At 44.7% G+C, this 20,650-nt stretch overlaps 1 protein-coding gene across 4 annotated transcripts in view; it reads right to left on the minus strand.

The window, feature by feature from the left end:
* Positions 1-20,650, minus strand: part of WASF3 (WASP family member 3) — a 76,474-nt gene that overhangs the window by 45,647 nt on the left and 10,177 nt on the right. Inside the window, exon 2 of one of the 4 annotated variants that reach the window (XM_086329657.1) lies at positions 1,817-1,974. The exons of the other annotated variants lie outside the window; for them this stretch is intronic. The gene's annotated coding sequence lies outside the window, so the exon portion shown is untranslated. The remainder of the gene's footprint in view (positions 1-1,816; positions 1,975-20,650) is intronic. 4 annotated transcript variants of the gene reach the window in all.

Below are 20,650 nucleotides of genomic sequence, written 5' to 3' on the forward strand. Positions count from 1 at the left end.
GAGCTTCCCCTGGGGAGAAACAGGGTGTGCGTGTGTGTGTGTGTGTGTGTGTGTGTGTGAGAGAGAGAGAAAGAGAGAGACACAGTCCTGGTGCCCTGAGAGCTTCCCCGGGGGAGAAACAGGGGTGTGTGTGTGTGTACATGTAAGACATGGTCCTGGTGCTCTGAGAGCTTCCCCTCGGGAGGAATGGGGGGTGTGTGTGTGTGTACACATAAAACTAGCAGCATGAGAGGCACTGCTGTATAAAACACAAAAATAATATTGGCTGACATTCAGAGCCCACTCCCAAATAGGCACACTCATTTAACAATTAACAAACCCACATTAATTATATTATGAGGATGCAGATGAAGAAAAATTGTCCCAGTTTTAAGTATTTGTTCATTTAAAAAGTATGTATCACAGATTTATATGCTAGGATCATAAAAACAATAGTTTCTCCCCCTTCATTTCATGATCAATGCTGCTGGTGCTACTGCTAAGTCACTTCAGTCATGTCCGACTCTGTGCGACCCCAGAGACGGCAGCCCACCAGGCTCCCCCATCCCTGGGATTCTCCAGGCAAGAACACTGGAGTGGGTTGCCATTTCCTTCTCCAATGCATGAAAGTGAAAAGTGAAAGTGAAGTCGCTCAGTCGTGTCCGACTCCTAGCGACCCCATGGACTGCAGCCTACCAGGCTCCTCTGTCCATGGGATTTGCCAGGCAAGAGTACATAATCAATAACTACCCAGTATAACAGGAAGACAAAATGATCAATTCTTGATACAACGCGGCTGGCTGTGCAGAGAGCCACGGCTGGCCCATACCTCTGGGCTAACAATCCCCAGCCGGAGACTCAAATAACCCAGATGGAGATCTGGGCCACATCAACGCCTCACAATCCATTCGATCACTGAGCGTCTTCCTACGACATATAAGAAACACAGTCACGAATCAGGTGGAAACGAGGCCTGAAAGCGCTATGTGGCCAGAGCGACCCGCACAGTGTCCTGGGAGGATAGGACCAGCTGCCGCAAACAAGACAAGACTTAGATGTGTGTGCGGAATAAAGTGACACCACAAGACTGATTCCTGTCCTCAGAGGTACAGGGACGATGCCAGGTCAATATAGACAAGTGCTCTGCCACCACCTAAATATGAAGGCATCATGAGAGGGTCAGAAAGTTCCCAGGTCCAGAGCCTGCTCATAAAACAAAGCGTCTGTCCTCTCTGCCGAGGTCTGGGCAGCTACTGGAAATGCAGTGGCTGGAGCAGGAAGGGCCAGAGAGCCACTCACTGCTCAGTGCAGGCTCCCCTCTGGGTCGCCTCACCCCTGGGTGCTTCTCCTGAACACTGCCCAGGCAGGGGACACTGTAACCTCTCGTTGTGAACACCTGTATTCAGTTCAAGCCTGCATCTTTATCACTTCAAACCCGTGCTCTCTGTCTGCCCTTGGAAACCAAAGAATCCACCTCAGCCACCCCTCACCTCTGCAAGCTTCCAAGGATCTGAAGGCAGGGGAGGGCTCCCAGCCCCTCTGGCCTTCCCCAGGTGCTCCAGTTTGCCCTTCACAGATGCACGTGCGTCAGAGGCACTGGGGGCCGCAGTGCACCCTCCCATTAACGCGGCCAGCCTGCCTGCTCCGTTGGCTTTTCCTTGGGGTCCCCGCACGATGAGCACCACACCACACCACCCCACCCCACAGGGTGGCACAGCCAATTCCTGGGCAGGCTCCACAGGTTTCCCCACCTGCCCCTCCTCCCCACCTGCATCTCCCACACCTGCCCTCCCACCTGTACACCCTCGGCCCCCCTCTGACCAGAGTGATCACTTACATTGCTAGCTGCAGGTGGAGCCTGCCCCCTCCTCTGTGCCCACCAAACCAGCTGGGCAATGCAAGATGGCATGGTGTGGTGGGCTCTGGAGCCAGAATCCAGCTCAGACTGGGCTCCCACTTACACCCTCTAGGGCAGGTTATTTAAGCTTAAATTCCCTGGAATACAAAAATGAGACCAAGAATCAAAGGAATGATCCCTGGGACAAGCTGGCCTCCCACAAGGTAACATCGCCCCGAGAGCCTCCATCACTGACCCGGTGCTGGCCCTGCCTGGTCCCTGGGCACTGTGACTACCCCCCGGGCTGCGGGAGGGTCACCTCATCCTTATACCCCCAGGGTTTTACACAGAAAGGAGCTCAGAGACCTCCTGAACCATCCTGGGTCCAGAACAAAACAAACAGTGAACCAGTAAATGAGCACACAAGAGTCTAAAACCATGACGATCGAAGAAGCCCGGATTTAGGTCTGGTCTTACGTCTGCCTGGTTATTCATTACCACAGCACAAGATACCCGAGCTGCTACTGCGAGACCAAAGAACTCAGGCTGAAAAAGTTTGGAAATTCACAGTAAACAATGAGTTTTCAAAGGAAAAGTGGATTTTCTAATTATTTGTTGCTTCTGCCAACTATGACTGTTAAGCATTTATAAATATATATATAATGTTTTTAGGGCTTCCCAGGTGGCACTAGTGGTAAAGAATCTGCCTGCCAATGCAGGAGCCGTAAAAGACACGGGTCTGATCCCTAGGTCGGGCAGATCCCCTGGAGGAGGGCACGGCAACCCACTCGAGTATTGGAGAATCCAATGGACAGAGGAGCCTGGCAGGCTACAGTCCATAGGGTTGCACAGAGTCAGACACGACTGAAGCGACTTAGCACATACATATATAACCTTTTTAACACTCACGGCAGAGAGGTCTGGCTGTGGGCAGCCACCTAAGTCCTAAAACCACTCTTCACTCCCAAAGGTCTTTTAATTCCTGGTACCTGGCTCAATGCTTGGCACACAAGCAATGATCAAAAGGCATTTGTCAAATAAGTGAACTTTCCCAAATGCCTTGGTTAAAAAAAAAAATCATACTGCATCTTCATGACCTACTTCAGCCAGGTGCCTCGTGCCCTGGTGTCAGTCCCGTGGTCACCACCCCAAGGGCTGGGCTCCGCCCAGGGGAGTGGCAGGAGAATCTGGGTCAACAGAACCCCCGATTCAATGCAGCCCAACAGTTAATGAGCTTTTGCAGAAGGGGCATAAAAGACAAAGTAATAATAACTTGCACAGGATAAAATAAGGCTCCCAGCTCGAGCAGAGATTGCTGACTGGGAGCAAGTTTTCAGAGAGCTGTTTAGCAACGTTATGGAACAATCCACAACCATTAGATACAAATGTGGACCGGGACCAACTGGCAGCTGTGCGCCCTGTGCTTTCACAATATTCACAGGCAGCCGGAGAACGGAAAAAACAACCAAGCCGCAGGACCGAGGCAGGAGACAGAGGGACGGGCCTGACCATCGTGGAGGGCCCGAGGACAGGCAAACAGGGGGACGCCCGGGACCCCTGAGCGCTTCTTCCAGAGCCCTGCAGATGACACAGTTACCACGAGCTTACCCATTAAAGACATCCCAAGCATTTTTTTTAAACGTCCCTTCTTAAAAAGGGGACACTGTGTCCTTGGCTGAGGTCCTGGCTCTCTCTTCTTGTTTGTGACCCCCTCGGGGATGACAGACCGACAGTTCTGGGCAGACCCTGAGGATAGCAGTCTGAACCCTGAGACAGAGTCAACTCAAGTAAAAAGATTTTCTTGCCTACACAATGTTATATTTTTCTCTGCTTTAATTACTGAATCCTGTAACTGGGATTCATCACTGATTCAAACAGATGCTAAAAATAGTCTGTTCTAGAATGTGGAATGAGAAGCATCGTGTGATTTTGCTACTAAATGGACTCTGTTTTTTTCACAGCTCAGTAACTTACTCTTCAGATATATTTCCTCTTTTTATTAACCAAAAATGTAAAACCCTCCAGATTCACATTAAACATTAATTTTCAGTACTAATTATGTATTTGTAAGTTTGTAAGATCTCAGACATACACTAACCTTACTAAAAAGCAGTCTCTGACTCCTTCCCTCAATGTCTAATCATGACCTTCATCAAACACCTCTGATTGCAAGAATACAACCTCATTTACATATGATGAATGAATTAAAACAGAGCTGTGATCCAACAGGCTCCTGCTGCAAATGGCAAATTATTAATAACACCTTACATCTGAATCCATGGTGCCATTTACAAAGGGCTCTCACATAAATCGTCCCGTTTAATCTCTACAACGAGCATGATGCCAACAAGCAAGGCAGAAATTAACAAGCTTACCCATGAGGAAATGGGCTACAGGGGTGCACAGCATGGAAAGGTGGGAGGGGGAAGGGCCCTCCCAACATCCTCCTCACTGAAGTCCCACCTAGTATAACATTTCCTAAGCACCCCCAGGCCAGCCCGCTCACCCCCTCCTCCGGCTTCAACAGAACTCAGGACAAGCACCCAGGTAAACACCCAACGCCTCTTCTTCCCACTGAGGTTTCCCTCTGGACGCAGAGGCTCTGTCTTCTCACCTCAATGAGAAGCTCTGGAGGGTAAAAACAGAAGCTTACATTTCATGCTGTCTAGAGTAACACCATGCACACCACAGAGGACACTGGACCAGTGTTACGACATCTCCTATAAAGAAACCGTCGTGGAGACCAAGGTCCGAGTTCACATCCCAACCCTGGTGTGACTCTTGGCTTTGGCCTCGCCTTCCTCACTGCAGCTATGTTAGAAAGTCCATCCCAGGCCATCATTAGTAAATATAAAGGAGGTTTCCTTAGCAATGATTCAAGTTGCTTTCACCCTTATAAATGGTCCCTGGCTTTTGACTGTGTGTTGGTTCTTGAGAACCTGGAAACCTGACCATGGTGTCTATTTCCTTGCTATGACCCACCTGGATTCCCATATGCCCCTGGCTTCTGTCCATTCCTTTAACTTCCAGCCCCACCTGTTCTCTCAACCCTGACTTTCTCTCAACCCTGACCCTCACATGGACCACAGTCGGCCCCTACAGGGACCCACAGAGTTTCTACAATTGCCGGAAAGCGTGGGTACTTCTTCACTTACACCTTGAGTCCTGCAGGTCCAAGCTCCTTCAGGAGAAGGACAGATGTAACTCAGATATGAGGGCAGTCACTCTGGCCTCCTCACAACAATATCCTTCCTCTTCAAACTCGGACTGAACAATATTACAGCCTCCCAAATTACCACACAGTCAGCAATCAGCATACTGCCAGACACCAAACAGGCCATAACCAAATTAGGACTACTGTTTAGTTTCATTCAATATGCTGAATCTTAAATTTGGATCAAAAATATCACATAAATGCACAAAAATACTTAAGAAATCTGCACCTTATCAGATGGAAATAGTGGATATAAATGCACAGCAGAGGGCTGGGTTCTTCCCATCACCATGACAATTTTTATGTATTCCAGAATGAAAATCTATTTCAAAGCTTTCTGTCTACCACTAAACCTGACATAAAGATTTCACGAGCAATTCAACAAGTAACGTCAGTTCTTTTTCTCCCTGGGGACAGAGTATAGTCACAGCCGCTATAAAAAAGGGGTCCATAAACGCCGCCCCCCTCTCCCAAAGGGGACCTGTTCATGCAAACAAGACAGATACACGCAGCTATCACAGTTTACGATGCGTCCACATGCAAGTCTCCCGAGCCCCCGGTCACACCCTGCAGTAGCCACATCTGAAACACACTGAGGAGGAAAAACACAGCCCATGGGAGGAGACAGAAATAGGGGGGAATGATAACCACCCAGAAAGACAGGTGAAATTTCAGTCACCTGGAAAGTAGCTCATCACTAAAGAGGAAATGGGAAAGAACTAAGAGTGGCTCCCACACCCCCAACCTTCACTTGTCTCCACAGGGAACAGGGCAGGAGGAGCAGGTCGTGATGGAAAGGGAACACTTACCAGCCTGGAGGAGGAGACCCCCAGAGCCCCAGTGAACAGAGCTGAGCCCAGAGTAAGAATGTCAGGGTCTGAAAGCACAGCCGTAACTGGGTGGGCGGAACAGAGACCTTGCAGGTGGGAGGCCAAGGGGATGAACTTGGATGAGAAGAGACAGCCTCTGAGAGCAAGCGCCAGCAGAAAGGGGCTCCCCCAAAATGCCACTGGGGGTAGAAACTGTTATACTTCTGTTGTCAGTATATGTTAAGAGCCTTAAATTATTTAAATGATTTCAACTAGCAATTCTTTATATATATGGAAGTGAAAGTGAAAGTCGCTCAGCCGTGTCCGACTCTTTGTGACCCCATGGACTGTACAGCCCACCAGGCTCCTCTGTCCATGAGATTCTCCAGGGAAGAATACTGGAGTGGGTTGCCATGCCCTCCTCCAGGGGATCTTCCCGACTCAGGGAACGAAACCAGGTCTCCTGCAGTGGAGGCGGATTCTTTCCCATCTGAGTTACAACGTGTCACTATATATATGCTGCTGCTGCTGCTAAGTCACTTCAGTCGTGTCCGACTCTGTGTGACCCCATAGACGGAAGCCCACCAGGCTCCCCCGTCCCTGGGATTCTCCAGGCAAGAACACTGGAGTGGGTTGCCATTTCCTTCTCCAATGCATGAAAGTGAAAAGGGAAAGTGAAGTCGCTCAGTCGTATCCAACTCCTAGCAACGCCATGAACTGCAGCCCACCAGGCTTCTCTGTCCGTGGGATTTTCCAGGCAAGAGTACTGGAGTGGGGTGCCATCGCCTTCTCTGCACTATATATATAAATATATTCTAAAGGAGTAAACACAATGTGGGCAAAGATTCGTGTGGGCAAAGATTCGTATACTAAGATGTTCCCCTTAGTGTTATTTAAAATAATAAAAACAGAAGAAATAGGACAAACAATTTAAAGCAAATTATGTAAGATTTGTAAAATAAATTATTAGGCAACCACCTATGTTGCATTTTAGAAGACTTCCAAATTACATGGTCAAAGTTTTATGACACGAGATTACATGGAAAACATACAAAATAGTATCTACAGTATTAACTTATGAAAAAATTATTTGTTGGGTATCTACTATGTACCAGTGCCTAGGTCCTAGGGACCTAGTAAAAAATGCAGTAAAAGATATAATTCCTTGTTTTTGTGGAGCATGGATTCTACTGGTAAGCATCCCAGAAAGGGTAAATAAATAAATCTGCAAGAGAATCTCATGTGAAATTAATGCTAACGAGGCAAACGTTAAACAGATGATATAAGAGTATCAGCTATAAAAAAAAATCTGAAGTTGACTTAAAATGTAAAGCAAAAGCCAAAATGTAAAATAAAAACCAAGAGCGAATTTCAGGTGACTTAATTTCAGGTCTAGAAAAATAAAGGTGGCATTAAGACAACTGAAAAAGCGTCTGGGTCCTTTATGGTTTACCCTTCAGTATCCCCAGCAGGCGAACTTACAGGCTCTGACCTCTCTCAGCCTCAAACATAAAACTCAGGAAGTGCAGGAAGGCAACCTGCCCACGGAGGCCTGGGCTTTGCCTGTGGCTCCCAACAGCCTGCTCTCCACTCAGAAGGTAGAGCAATTCTGTCAGCAGGGGAGCTGGATCTCGGTCTTTCCTGATCGGAAGCTCTCTAAGGGCTGGTCACCTCACCCAGGTAAAAGCCACAAGCCTTACGATGACCTGGGAGAGGCGCCTGGCCCGTGTCCTCTCCCCCCTCCACCACGCTGTCCTCGTCTCTCCCGTCTGACTCTGGCCACCTCCCTGTCCTTCAGGGACTCCTCTTCCCTCAGACCCCCTGCCCCCTTCCAGTGTGCACCTGTGTGTAACTGACTAAGTTTCCTCCTCCACTGCCCGCTTCTCCCATTAGTGTCAGCTCAGCAGGGGTGGGGCAAAGATTGTTTTCACTGTCTGGTTCACTGATGAATCCCCAGTGCCCAGACAGCACACAACACATAACACGGGAGTCAATGGCCAGCCTGCTTTAAGTCTGTGTGGCATTTCATCCCTACTTTTTATACAGAAGAAACTAGAGAATTATGAGACTATCAGATTTTAGATGTATTTATTTGGAACTTTTCCTCAGTGATCTCATCTAGATCTGCCTTGTACTTAGGTCTCAGCCAGATTACTTTCTACAAGTAGATTTTCAGGGGATATTTATGGTTTAAGATCTACATTTAAAGATGAGATCTGTAGGAAGAAAGACATTTTATAAGAATCATCAACTTATGGCTTTTAGTTTCCCCCTCAAATAAGAAAGGTCAAAATTTTTCTAAAAAATGACTGAAGTGAAAGTAAATGTTATGTTACATCTTTTTACAGAGAGTGAGAGATGGCAATCTTACAATTAAAAACAGTAGTCAGAAGATGCACCCTTTTTTTTTCTGAGTCTGATTAAATGGGGAAGAGAGATCTCAGCAGAGGATCACAGATAAGAAAAGAGCAGGGTAGAAACCCAAGCGTTCCAGCCTCCAGCCAAGAACATCCGGACGGTGTCTTGCTGGCGAGGACGGACAAAGCATATTAATGAGAAATCCTGTTGTTAACGCTATTCAGATGTGGGCTCAGCACCAGTTTCCCCAAACGGAATGGGTTTCATTCACAGGGGAGGGAAAGTTACACACACGAGAACAAAGGCGTGTTTACATTCCCCATTCACTGCTGTAACCTGAGCTTATGAGGCCACTTTCACCCGCACTGGCAGAAATCCAGGAAGAGGTGGTGGTGGTCAGTCAAGGAACCAACTTGGGGACAGGACGCTGCCCTGCTCCAGTTCAGTGTGAGAGGCATGACAAGGGTGTTCACCAAGGCTAAAGTCTAAAGAATCATCTAGCCAAGCAGTGCGAGTCTAACCGCGTCCAAGATCACACAGAGCACGAGGTCTAACACTGAGAGGAAGACGGTGCACTCCACCCCAACCTTCCCCAACGAGACTGTTTTTAATATAACTGCAAGAGAAATGCATATACACGTCTGCCCAGCTCCGTGGTGCTTTGGAGAAATAACCAAAGGGGAGATTTAAATACCAGATATATGCAAAATCATTCCCAAAGGATTTTTACTCTCGGCATTCAACCAATGTTGAATCAGCAAGACGCCTCCTACACAGGCATCTGTGGACACCACCACACCAGGTCAACGTCTCTAACTTTCATGGAATTTTGTCACTTGCGACACAGGTAACTGGCCAGACCATACAGTCCCTGCTGCCTGCTGCGTGGTCATGGCTATAGTCCTACTGATCACAATTGACCTGTCGGTCCCGGGGGTTCCCACCAGGCGCGCTCACTTCCTTCTGTGCTCTGCTGGCACCTGCCCGCTCCCTCTGCCCAAGCTGGTCCCGAGATGAACCACTCCTAGTGCTGTATCTGATGCCTGACAGAACAAGCTGAAACTCTTCCCAAACGAATCCTCTCACAAAACAGAAGACTCCCTGCAGCCCAGGGATTCGTCCGAACAAAAACAGGGAACTAAGGGAACTAAGTCACGCTCCATCCAGTGATTAACAGAAGAGCAGGTGTGAAGAGGACTTGCCTGTGGCTCAGACAATAAAGAATCTGCCTGCAATGCAGGAGATCCGGGTTCAATCCCTGGGTCAGGAAGACCCTCTGGAGAAGGGAATGGCAATCCACTCCAGTATTCTTGCCTGGAGAATTCCACGGACAGAGGAACTATGTCCATGGGGCTACAGTCCATAGGGTTGCAAAGAGTCAGACAAGACGAGCAATGAACACTAGGCATGAAGTGCCTAACCTCACGTGACATCCATAACTGCAGAGAAGAGTCGCCGTGCCATACGCTATTTTCACTTCTTATATTAGCAAAGGTTAAGACACAAAAATCTACATGCTGGCCAGGGTGGGGGAACAGACACCCTGACACTTTACTGGCACACATATAAGCTATAAAGGAAGCTTTTTCAGATGGCAAAGGGTGCCCAAGATCATATTAGAATCTAAGGAAAAAATATGTATTTCCCGGGTTTCCCTGGTGGTTCGGTGATTAAGAATCAGCTTTGCAATGCAGGGAACCTGTTCGACCCCTTGTCCGGGAAGATCCCACATGCCCTGGGGCCACTAAGCCCATGTACCACAACTCCTGAGCCAGGGCCGCAACTAAGGCAGCCCACAACTGCTGAAACTCCCACACCTAGAACCCGTGCTCCAAACCAAGAGAAGCCTCCGCAAGGAAAGCCGGCACACCCCAACAATAGTAGCGCCACTCACTGCAACTAGAGAAAGCCTTCATACAACAATGAAGACTGAGCACAGCCAAATATGAATAAACAATTATTTAAAAATTATTTCCCAAAAGGCAATCTGTGATTGACAAAAGACACAGAAGTCAGTTTGGATAGAAACACGGAGAGTTAATTTGACACCCCTCACACACACACACACACACACACACACACGCTCCCCGGCCGCAGTGTGACCAGGACGGACATGACCCACAGTGGGCTGGTTGGCTTCCCTCCCAGGACCTGGGATCTGAGACTCTGATTCTGGCTGACCCCCGTCATGTGTGCTCCAATGAAGGAAACACATCAAGGGCTTTACCGACTGAAGTCCCACGTTCCTGGCATTTCCTCTTCCTACTTAGCACACAAACAGCATCTGGATCCAGTCAACTGACTCCCAGTTTGAATTTTCCAAATGTAGGATTGTTGCTGCTGTTTTTCAGTTGCCCTGTCTTGCCTGACTCTTTGCAACCTCATGGACTGTAGCCTGCCAGGCTCCTCTGTCCATGGGATTCTCCAGGCAAGAATCCTGGAGTGGGTTGCCATTTCTTTCTCCAGGGCATTTTCCTGACCCAGGGACTGAACCCTCAGTCTCTGCAATGGCAGGCGGATTCTTTATCACTGAGGCCCCAGGGAAGCCATACTAAGATTATTTTCTTATGTTCTTGTTTTTGGTAAACTCCCTTCTTTAACCTTTCTAATTTCATGGTGGTGATTTAACAAGTTTATCTGATGACTATATTGACCCCTATGATTCCTGTTTCTTAAAGAGACTGTGTCTGCTGTAACTAGATTCAACTCATCCCAAACCTCATCCTCCACTTCAGAATACCATTCTGATAGAATTATAGGCTTTTTTGTGGCTCTTTTTTTTAGGTTTTTTTCTTTAAGTCCCATAACAATTTTAAAATCAATGAAGCCCGAAAGTAATTTTCCAAAGGGGGCAAAAAAAAGAAATTGTCGTCTCCTCACTTTTAAAACTCACTTTAATGGTAACTGCTATTCACCGATAAATGAAGGCCAATCTTCTCCCATCATTTGTTCCATTATTTTCCAATCTGTTACAGAATCCTACAGAGTATAGATGTGATGTGCCCTTCAAAATGTAAACTCTGGCTCATCTGAGAATTAACACAGCCTTGATTGTCTCCTCCCATAATCATTCCATCCAAGGCTTTCTCCGGCCCTAACAACGAACGCTCAGAAAGGGAAGAACACATATACATACTTATTTCAATCATAATAGTCAACTATGACAACATAAAGAATGCAAGCTTTCAAAGCACTTAATTCTGCTGAAGATGCAATTGCGTTACATGCTTCGAAAATAACGCACTCCCCCATCCTGTTTTTAGAGAACTTTGAAAATCTAGACAATATGCTTCCTTTCAAAACACCAACTGCTTACAGAGGAAAAGAAAGAAACAGACAAATGATCTTGCCAAGAACCACTTCTGCAGTTTCTTTTGCTGGAGTAGCCCTTTCAGCGACGACAATGATGTAAATTCAATCCTTGATGGGGTTGATGATATACTACCTCTCGTTTATCTAGAACTGAATTTTAGAACAAAAAAGAGCTTACAGGACTCTAATTCAGTTGTTTCCAACCTTTGCAAGGACGAGCACCCCACTTTGATGCTAAAAAATGTTAAGGGTTCTTACAATAGTTGTGTCTAGTGATTGAGAAAGTTAAAAAAAAAAAGTGAGTACACAGCCAATTCTTTAAAAGCACCTGCAAACAGTTGTAAAATAGTAAAACGTGAATCCGATTTTTTTTAATTACAAAGCCACTTAATGTCAGAACTAGATTTAAAATCAAGTCTCTAGGCTAACAACACAGATGGGGCCCTAAGAATCCAGAGTGTCACTCATCACTGAGGAAGGTTTTCGGTAAGCATGCCCAACAATCCTCTTAGGAACAAGACAAGCCGATTTTAAAGTTCTTACGGGAATACAAGCAGAGATGTGAAATTCTGAAAAAGAAGACTAAAGAGCTGATAGCATCCCCATCAGACACAAAGACACTAAAGCTACAGTGATTAATCGTGTGGTGCTGACTTCTGAGTAAACACACCTATGACAGAGCAGATTAGAAAACGCAGAAAATGACAAATACATACACATCTAGGAACTCAGTCTAAAATGGGTGAGGCATTTCAAACCACTGGAGTAAAGATTATTATTAAATGCTACTGTAACAACCCATTAGGGGGTTAAAAATCCACTGAGTCTGAACCCATCCTTTATAGCAAAAGAAATTTCAAATAAAGCCAACAAAGGACTGAAACAGAAGATTTTTTTTAATATGTATCTTGCAGTGGAGAAGGTCTTTCAAAAAAAATGATTGAACAAGAAGCCAAATGTTAAATTACTTGAAAAAATCAAATATTACATCATTACTGAAAATCCTATGCATGCACTGTCAGTCATGTCCAACTCTTTGCTACCCCATGGACTGCAGCCCACCAGGTTCCTCTATCCGAGGGATTCTCCAGGGAAGAATACTGGAGAGGGCTGCTGTTTCCTTCTCCAGGGGATCTTCCTGACCCAGGGTCAAACCCCAGGTCTCCTGCATCTCCTTCGCTGGCAGGCAGATTTTTTACCACTGAGCCACAATCATTTGAAACATGATTGAACAACAGAAGTCAAATGTTAAACTACTTGGAGAAATCAAATATTACTTCATTATTAAAAATTCTATAAACAAAGTCAGAATTATGCACTAGACGAGGCCTCCTTCAGAACACGATTCCAACCAGCGAACACACCCAGGTTTTCTGCCACTGGTGCACAGCACTCCTGTCTGCTATACAAGCCCAGATCACTCAGAAGATAGACAGGCTTAAAACAATAAAAAAAATAAAAAAATAAAAAAAAAACCTAAATTTCACACAATCCATGGGAACAACATCAAAACCTTCTCTCTTGCCTGGGCCTGGGAAGTGAGGTTTCTAGAGCACCGTCCCCAGCTACAACCTCCACTCGCACTGGAAACCATCAGCCACACAGTAAATCTTTCATTTGGCATCTGGGGCCACAGTTGGACTTAACAAAACATACACATGGCAAAGCAACAAGCATTGTTGTTGTTGTTTTTTTTTTTTTTCAGAATAAGCCTGCTCTGGGGTGTACAGTCTGACGGTCCACATGCAGACTCAGCAGTGAACACTTCCTGATTTATGATGTCCACAGACTCGACTCGGTACCTGCTGTAAGTTGTGACACCAAACTCTAAGATGGAGAAGAACCAGTCCTCTGCCTTTGAGAAGCTTACCGTCTAACTTATTAGCCAAACAAACCATACGCATCAACAGGAGCAACATGTGTCATGTTTCAATCTTCTCACTTCCCCATATGACCAAATAAAGCAAAACAACTGTTATCTAATGTATTAGTTATAAGCAAATCACTTCTAACCATGTGTTTCTTTTAAACCAGTTCATGGCTTACCTAAGTGCCTCGGCCCCAAACTAGAAGGCACCACAGAATAGCCTCTTAGCTGAGTGGGGGCTCCACTGGCATGGTAAACAGCTGGGTGGGTGGGTGGGTGGGTGGGTGTGTGTGTGTGTGTGTGTGTGTGTGTGTGTGTGTGTGTGTGTGTGTGTGTGTGTGTGTGTGTGTGTGTGTGTCTCAGTTGTGTCTGACTCTTTGTGACATTGGCAGGGTAATGTAAACAGCTGTTTTGTGTGTGTGTGTATGTGTCAGTCACTCAGTCGTGTCCCACTCTTTGTGACCCCATGGACTGTGACCCACCAGGCTCCTCTGTCCACTGGATTCTCCAGGCAAGAATACTGCAGTGGGTTACCATTCCCTTCTCTAGGGGATCTTCCCGACTCAGATTGAACCCAGGTCTCCTGCATTGCAGCTGCTATTAGTATTTAAACTCAACCGTTATTCAGTATCACATAGGTCCTGAAACCATGGAATTTTTACTTCTTGTGAATTCTTTCCCCTTTATCCATATCCTGTTTTCCTCCAAGTTTTCATCCATTCATTCTCTTTGACATGAAAATAGCATTTGCTACAATTATGTATTTGCTCGCTTCTGTCGATTTTTGCCAAGTTTTTTTCCTTTTGTGCTTCCCATGCTATCACTTTGGAGGATATTAATGTATTTCATGATGGAAGCTCTGATTCAGAGGGAATTTGCTTCCCCCCACCCCACCATCACTCCCCAGAGAATGGGAGACATTTCTCCTTCGAGACATTTCTCCTTCGTGTCCTTGGCCAAACGCACCAGGCACCAGCGGTTGGAACTATCAAAGGAGAAACTCTTTTCATCTTTTTCGTTTACAAAGTCTTTGAAACAGTTCTGACTTTCTGTAAGGTCATCTGCAGGGCAATTCTGACTTTGCAAGAGATTCCCAAACCTCTTCTCCTATGTGTCCCTTCAGCAATCAGAGTCTAAAAAGATTCCTGAATGACTATTTCATGTGCTTCTTCGCTGCCCATGAACACTCCCCATAAAGCTGAAAAAGATTTTATAAGTTCCTTATTTTAATTTGAGGAAATGACTGAACTCAAGACAAAGCATCCTTTAATCTGGTAGTTATGAAGAGATGAATGAAATTATAAGTCAATTCCATTAAGCTGTCCTTAATAATTTCTGCAATAAATAATTCTTTGGTTAACAACCAGGACTCTCAATATACTGCAGTGAATATATTAAATGTAGATTAGGTTAACAGAGGCCATATAGTCTTAATTTCAGACCCCATGACTAGTTTCATAAAAATTATGTTCACTTCCTAGTACTGGAAATTAAAGTCACACTTCCACTCCAAAAATAAGTGCTCCAGAGAAGCACTCTTAGCAAATATTTCTTGTGAATTATAAGACAACTTCATTTGCCACAGTCAGGGATTTTCATAGTAAATATCTTTAAAATCCTGAGTGTTTCATTTGTATTCCAGCAGAAACCATCCAGCCCTCAAGAAAAAGGACTAAGAGAAGGCTTCCCATGGCAAATAGATGGGGAAACAGTGGAAACAGTGGCTGACTTTATTTTTCTGGGCTCCAAAATCACTGCAGATGGTGATTGCAGCAATGAAATTAAAAGACACTTACTCCTTGGAAGGAAAGTTATGACCAACCTAGACAGCATATTCAAAAGCAGAGACATTACTTTGCCAACAAAGGTCCGTCTAGTCAAGGCTATGGTTTTTCCAGTGGTCATGTATGGATGTGAGAGTTGGACTGTGAAGAAGGCTGAGCGCCAAAGAATTGATGCTTTTGAACTGTGGTGTTGGAGAAGACTCTTGAAAGTTCCTTGGACTGCAAGGAGGTCCAACCAGTCCATCCTAAAGGAGATCAGTCCTGGGTGTTCATTGAAAGGACTGATGTTGAAGCTGAAACTCCAATACTTTGGCCACCTGATGCGAAGAGCTGACTCATTTGAAAAGACCCTGACGCTGGGAAAGATTGAGGGCAAGAGGAGAAGGGGACGACAGAGGATAAGATGGTTGGATGGCATCACTGACTCAATGGACATGGGTTTGGGTGGACTCCGGGAGTTGGTGATGGACAGGGAGGCCTGGCGTGCTGTGGTTCATGAGGTCGCAGAGAGTCGGACACGACTGAGTGACTGAACTGAACTGAACTCCCAGTCTGTTAATGTATGGGTCCCCTGTCATTCAGCCATGATAAAGTGCCTTTGTTATCATGCTCACTGGACCTCCATAATCCTGCAAAACCAAGGGTGTCTTTGCTTTGCTTTTCTGGAAGGGAGGGGAATGATAGGAGAGCACCAGAGGTATCATTTAAAAGTCAGAGATGTAAGGAAACAGGAGGCAAAAATGCATTATCTTACAGGAGGTCAGGGGCTTCCCTGGTGGTTCATCAGTAAAGAATCTGCCTGCCAGTGCAGGAGACAAGGTTCAATCCCTGTGTGGGGAAGATCCCCTGGGGAAGGGAATGGCAACCCACTCCAGTATTCTTGCCTGGAAAATCCCATGAACAGAGAAGCCTGGTGGGCTACAGTCCACGGGATTGCAAAGAGTCAGACATGACTGAGCACATGGACCAGGAGGTCAGAGATTCACTGTGCTGAGCCCAAAATGAACTGCACTGAACTGAGTTCTCAGGACCTTTCTGAGATCTCTTTCTGGTGAGCCGTGGCTTCTGCACACCCAACCTTTCCCAGCCACTGAGGGGACAGCCATCCTCCTGATGCCTGTTACTACCTGCGGAAACTGAAATGGTCCTGACGCAGCCGCCCAACCACAAAGGCAAACTTGAAGAAAGCAAGAGAGACTCCGATAGACGGTCATGGCTTTAAGAAGGGACATCCTACTGATGTGATACAGATGAGGAATGGAGAGGCGGCCCAAAGCCACAGGACAGTGTGTTCTGGGCCATTTCCCCGAAAAACTGCTCAAAGAAACAACAAAAGCAGGAAATAACAAATTCACAATTTAAAAAGCAAATACAAATACTTTTTAATAGAATGGGCTTCTCTGGTGGCTCAGACTATAAAGAATCTGCCTGCAATGCAAGAGATACGGGTTGTATCCTTGGGTCAAGAAGATCCCCTAAGGAAGGGCATGGCAACCCACTCCAGAATTCTTGCCTGGAGAATCCCATGGACAGAGGAGCTTCACATGCTGCTGTCCATGGGGTCGCAGTGTCGGACACAACTTAGCAGCTGAACAACACAACAACAACAGGGAGAGGGTTAAAACAGCCTTGGTGGTGGTGGTGGTTTAGTTGCTAAGTCGTGTCCGACTCTTGCAACCCCATGGACTGCAGCCCGCCAGGTTCCTCTGTCCATGGGATTTTCCAGGCAAGAATACTAGAGTGGATTGCCATTTCCTTCTCCAGGGTATCTTCCCGACCCAGGAATCGAACCCAGGTCTCCTGCATTGCAGGCAGATTCTTTACCGACTGGGCTACAAACTAGCCTTAGGATGTAGCATTTACTGTTTCTGCATGGGGGAGAAGGAAGGACATTAGATCAAAAAGTTTTGGTCAACTCAAACCTCTCTGGGTTTACATGTATTCAACTTTCCTAAAATGTGGCTTAACTCACTACTGTTCATATCCCCAGCACTTCAGAACTTCTGGAAACTTAAATTTAAATGAAACTTGCTGAATCTTATATATTTCAGTACTTGAGATAAATCAAATTTCACTCAATTCAGGAAAATAAATCATATTCCATCCATCTAGATAAGGAAGGGTTTCTCATTTCACCAACAAACCAATGCTTGTAAAACAAACAGAATCTTTAAAAAAAAAAAAATCTGAAATTACCAGAAATAATTTGAGGCTGACACTAGAATTACGGGGCAGAAAAAAGACGACAAGGTGCCGAAATCCAACACTTCAGAAATAATATTTCAAAGCTAACTAAACCTACAAAAGCATATGAATCTAATGCTTGGCTGCTTTTATACAAAGCCCATTGAAAGGGATTCCATTCACTGAGGTTCTTTGAGATGTTCCTGATAGAAACAGAAACTGCACATATTTTTAAAATACATTATGCTATAGCACTTCTGAGGGGGGAAAAAAACATGAAAGCCAACTTTTGGACACATTCATATTAACAAGAACCTATCCTAATAACTGCTCTAAAAGGATAAACTGAAGAGGTTATTTTCAAGTGCCTTTCATACTGGAAACCCAAAAATACAGATAAGAAGTGACTGGAAATACATGCATCTCTAATTTTCAACAGCTAAGCTTCCGAAAGGCAGTCAATCCAGAAATCATGTGTTTTTCAGGCAAGTTTCAGTTTCATTTTTCTCTGGGCTCATTCATTTGCTTCTGATGACCATGCATAATCAGTGGGCATGCTAACTGTTAGGAACGGCATCTCCTGCTGGAAAGGGTCATCACAAGAATATGTGCTCAGTTGCGTCCAACTCTGTACGACCCCATGGACTGCAGCCCGCCAGGCTCCTCTGTCCATGGGATTTTCCAGGCAAGAATACTGGAGTGGGTTGCTATGCCCTCCTCCAGGGGATTTTCCCCACCCAGGGACTGAACCCAAGTCTCCTGCATTGCAGGCAGATTCTTTACCACTGAGCCACTGGTGAAGCCCCTCACAAGGGTACATACCATCTCTAAAGATCATAGTGAGGGATGGATGCAGGGTGACGAGGATGCAGAGAGAGTTACCTTTTTCTTTTTTTTTTTTCATCCCCCCCCCAAAAGTTCAGAGACAAAAGAAAAATGGTAAAATAGGCAAGGTGATAATATATATGAGATTTTGTTATATCTGGAAAACAAACCAAAATACAAATGTTCCCTCATAAAGAACTATTATTTTCAACCTATTTCCTATCTTTTGTACTTCGATTTAATGTTTGTCTGGAATCCATGAAACATTAAAATACTTGAATTTTATTTGATTATATCAAAAATTATTCAATAAAAAGGAAGCAAAAAATTATAGTTAAATAATTTGCTTATAATGGATCATCACCATCTTCCCCCTTCTCTAGCTTGGGTATTTTATTTACTTTTGTGTTTTAATCTAGTTTCTCTCTTCTTGCTATACAACAGTTTCACAGTAAAAAGACAGTTCCAGACAACTGTCATTCTAAAATTCTATAGTCTAAAACACATTTATAGATCGTTTTTCAACAGTAAGTTAAGTTCTTCCTAGCTGGTAGAAGATTAACAAAACTGACACACCTTAGACTGACCATGAAACAAGGAGAGGAATCACAAATCGGTAGAGTCAGGAATGAAAGAACAGACATTGATCACTACTAAGGATTACAAGGGAATACTCTGAAGAAGGTTACACCGCTAGACAATTTAAGATGAAAAGGGAAATTCCTAGAAACATATAAATTAACAAAAGTGACTTAGAGAAAACCTGAATAAATGGACAGCAAGTTAAGAGACTGAATTAGTAATTAAAAATCTTCCCACAGAGAAAAGCTCAGGTCCAAATGACTTCACAGGTGAATATCTAAAAAGAAATATCAATCTTTCACAAATTCTGCTACAAGAGGAAACACTTCCTAACTCATTCTATGAACCAGTTTTACTTGAAAACTGACACCAAAGCCTGACAAAATACCACAAGGAAACTATACATCAATATCCCTTGTGATTAGATGCAAAAACCCTCAACAAAATATTAACAAATCAAATTAGAAACATACAGAGTTACATATCATGAACAAATTGGATTTATCCCAGGAATGTAAAATTAGCTTAACCCCGCCAAATCAATTAGCACAGCATGTCATATTAATAAAGGACAAAACTACATGACTGTCTCAAAAGACATAGAAAAAGTCTTTCACAAAATCTAATACCTATTTGTGATTAAAAGCTTCCAAACTAAGAACTGAAAAAATGTCTTCAACCTGATAAAGGGGATCTATGAAAACAACTAACATCTTACTGAATGACAATGCTTTCCCCTTAAAATCAGGAAAAAGGCAAAAATGCCCACTCTTACCACTTCTATTCAATATTGGAATGCAAGTTCCACCAGGTACAGAAAGGCAAAAAAGAAAAAAGAGGAGATCATCCAGATGGGAAGAAGAAAACTGTCAGTCAATTTCATGACTAGAGCATGTCATGATCCCATATGTAGAAAGTCCTAGGGAATCCAAAGTGACATGCTAAAACCGAAAGACAGGTTCTCCAAGGTCACAGGACACAAACCAGCACAAAGCAACTGTGGTGCCATGAAACCAGAAGACGACTGCTTCCTGGCAGGAAAGCAACGACAAACCTAGACAGCGTGTTGAAAAGCAGAGACATTACTCTGCCAACAAAGGTCCATATAGTCAAGGCTGTGGTCTTCCCAGTGGTTGTGAGAGTTGGACCGTATAGAAGGCAGAACGCCAAAGAATTGATGCCTTTGAACTGTGGTGCTGGAGAAGATTCCTGAAAGTCCCTGGGACTGCAAGATCAAACCTGTTAATCTTAAGGGAGATCAACCCTGAATATTCACTGAAAGGACTAACGCTGAAGCTGAAGTTTCAGTATTTTGGTCATCTGAGGCGAACAGACGACTCATTGGAAAAGTCCCTGATGCTGGGAAAGATTGAGGGCAGAAGGAGAAGAGGGTGTCAGAGGATGAGATGGCTGGAAGGCATCACCCATGCAATGAACATGAACTTGGGCAAACTTCAGGAGATGGTGACGGACAGGGAGGCCTGGTGTGCTGCAGTCCATGGTGTTGCAAAGAGTCGGACACAACTGAGTGACTGAACAACAACAACAGGTGAAAACAAAGGTTTTTCTTTGTAATTACATTAAAAACATTTAAAACAGATTCAAATGGCCTCTTCCTTTTCTTTTTCTACTTAAATGTTTAAAACTTTTTTTCTTGGAAATATTTCACATCTACAAAAAGGTCCACAGCCCCCTAACAACTTTTAGAGAATTACCATGAAGTGGACAAACCCAGGTAATTCACAGAGATCATGAAGCAGGGCACTGCCAGCACCCTCAGATGTGCCCCCCATGCCCGCTCAGGTGTTAATCCTTTCTCATTCCCAAAGGAAATCACTTCCCTCACTAACACCTCTTTTTAATTTTATTTAAGGGAAATTTTGCAGTTATGAATTCTGT

The sequence above is a fragment of the Bos grunniens genome, chromosome 12 (genome assembly GCF_055505025.1).
Source record: "Bos grunniens cultivar Pamir isolate PY7600 chromosome 12, Bosgru_T2T1.0, whole genome shotgun sequence".
Classification (NCBI taxonomy): domain Eukaryota; kingdom Metazoa; phylum Chordata; class Mammalia; order Artiodactyla; family Bovidae; genus Bos; species Bos grunniens.